The 2,864-nt window shown below is 39.3% G+C and overlaps 1 protein-coding gene across 1 annotated transcript in view; it reads right to left on the bottom strand.

Annotated features, from left to right (window-relative positions):
* LOC106881531 (dTDP-D-glucose 4,6-dehydratase) overlaps window positions 1-2,864 on the bottom strand; it is a 34,237-nt gene that overhangs the window by 28,061 nt on the left and 3,312 nt on the right. The window lies entirely within an intron of this gene.

Below are 2,864 nucleotides of genomic sequence, written 5' to 3'. Positions count from 1 at the left end.
GAGAGAGAGAGAGAGAGAGAGAGAGAGAGAGAGAGATGAAAACACGTTGCCAATTACATTAATAGATATGAGCTGGCAGAAACGTTAGCACGCCGGGCGAAATGCTTAGTGGTATTTCGTCTGCCGTTACGTTCTGAGTTCAAATTCTGCCGCGGTCGATTTTGCCTTTCATCTGTCCTTGTTTGTCCCCTCTATGTTTAGTCCCTTGTGGGCAATAAAGAAATAAGATATAGATCAATACTCAGGGAATAGTCAAGCCGATAAGGTGCCGATGATAAAAGTGACAATATGATTTCAACTTGAAAATAAATCCTTTTATTTTCATTCTTCTTACTTGCACATCAAAGGCAGAAATAATAGCTGCCCGCCCATGCATTTTCCGCCGTGTTGATTTGCAATGGTCCAGGAGGAATATTAAGTCCATTAATCGTATTGGTCTTAGGGGACCTGTAAATTCCATGGACACAGCCCCGCCATCAATTGAAGCCTCAATGTCTTTAAAAAGGTATGAATGCAGATTATATATTGTAGTTCTAGATACCTTCCAATTAAATGAGATAGTCATAGTTGGAACATTGATTATAAGAGATGGTAAAGTCGACCTTGGCCGGCATTTTAATTCAGAACGTAAAGACGGACGAAATTCAGTTAAGCATTTTGTCCGGCGTGCTAGTAATAACGATAATAACAATAGTACTAGTTGTAATAATAGTAGTCACACTAGCAACCACGACAAAGGGCGTTGCGTTTACCAACTTTCAAGGGATCGGGCATCTTCTCATTCTATCACCAGTACTTCTAATACGGTTAATGACTTGAATAATACTGACAACACTTTGAATATAGCACATGCAAAGAGGATGAATCAGGTCGACCTAGCTCAATCTATCATAGATTTTTTAATAATAGCAATAATAATACACGATTAAAAGGATCCTAAACCGAATGGTTCCAACGGCAACTTAAAAATACGTAATAATTGTCAATTACAAGCCAATTGCAGAAGTTTCAACGTCGTTTATAAGTGTACGGTCCTTAACAGACAGCAAAACTCTATCAAAATTTACATTGGAGCTACTGTTAACTTTTAACATCGATACTCAGTACATCTGAACTCTTTTAAACTCAAGAACACAGTAAATCTACTTCACTAACCAATCAAAAACATAACCTTAAGAAAAAAGTATATTAAATGAAAAAACTTGGTTTATTATTCTTTTCTACTCTAGGCACAAGGCCCGAAATTTTGGGGGAAGGGGCCAGTCGATTAGTTCGACCCCAGTACGCAACTGGTACTTAATTTATCGACCCCGAAAGGATGAAGGGCAAAGTCGACCTCGGCGGAATTTGAACTCAGAAAGTAAAGACAGACGAAATATCGGTAAGCATTTCGCCCGGCGTGCTAACGATTCTGCCAGCTCACCGCCTAAACTTAGTTTGTCATTGACATGGCCCTCCATACGAGGGTAAAAAATGCTCCGTGTTGGTTATGCTTAAAAGAATCTATACAAACACTATCACGTAAACCAAACAAACAACACAAAACGCGCTCTCGTGTTCATAGATTCATTAGGATCTTTCGATTTTATCACAAATCTAAATGTTGTAAGATGAATCCCTCTGTATAATTTACTTATTTCTTTCAATTACACATGGTAGAGATACTGCATAAGCTTATTTAATTAAATTAATAAATTTACTTTATTTTATTTTATTTGTATTAAGTCATACACCGCTTAATTCCTATAGCGACTACTTAATATATTTTCATTTTTCACGTAACTTACAATTTACACATTTTAATACGCCCTTAAATTTAATGCTAGTTGAATTACATCAATATATTTATTTTATTTTATTTTAACCCGTAATACAGTAGAACCTCGCAGTACGAGTGCACCATTGTAGGAGAGGTTTGCTGTACGAGCCAAGGTTCGTGCAAATTTTTGTCTTGAATTACGAGTGGATATCTGCAGTACGAGCGAGTTTCATACAAACGACCACTAGTCGGCGCTAAGCTCGTACACGCTCTCCCAACTAGCGCAGCCTCCGCTCGCTCAGTTTACATGTTTATCTCGTTGTGGCAGCATCCCTACTGCGTTTTTTGTTTTTTAGTTTTGTGCGTTGTTTGCTATTATTTTATTATAATTAGTTGTGTTGGTCATGGGTCTTAAGAAGGATAATGCAAAGGACAATGCTAGGAAGAAGGAAAAAATGATTATGATAGAATGGAAGAAAGAAATCATTGACAAACACGAGAGAAAAGTGCGTGTAGTGGATATAGCACGTCAACGATCTGCACCGTCTTGAAGGAAAAGAACGAGATCAAGGCCTTTACAACAGCAAACGGTGTTTCCAGGCTTTCCAAGCAACGCACATCTGTCCACGAAAAGAGATGGAAGAATTGATTCTCCTGTGGATCAACGAGAAGCAACTCTCAGGGGAAACAATTACGGAGACCATCATCTGTGAGAAGGCACGAGAGCTGTATGGGGATCTCCTGAAGCAGAAGCCTGGAACATCGACGGAGGAGACATCAGAAGACACATTTAAGGCCAATCGCGGCTGGTTCGATAATTTCAAGAAGAGGACTGGTGTTCATACCGTCGTCGGGTATGGAGAAGTAGCAAGTTCCGACACGAAGGCAGCTGAGGATTTCGTGCGTGAATTCCGTCAGCTCATTGCAGCCGAGGGATACATCGCACAACTGGTATTCAACTATGATGAAACTGAACTTTTTTTGGAAAAAAAAAATGCCCCGAAGAACCTACATAGTTGTGGAGAAGAAAATGCCAAGCCACAAGCCAATGAAAGATAGGCTAACTCTTGCCCTTTGTGCCAATATAAGTGGAAGCTTGAAGATT

This window comes from Octopus bimaculoides, chromosome 3, assembly GCF_001194135.2.
Source record: "Octopus bimaculoides isolate UCB-OBI-ISO-001 chromosome 3, ASM119413v2, whole genome shotgun sequence".
NCBI lineage: Eukaryota > Metazoa > Mollusca > Cephalopoda > Octopoda > Octopodidae > Octopus > Octopus bimaculoides.
The sequence above is the reverse complement of the archived record's forward strand: the minus strand, read 5'-3'. Positions and strand labels throughout refer to the sequence as shown.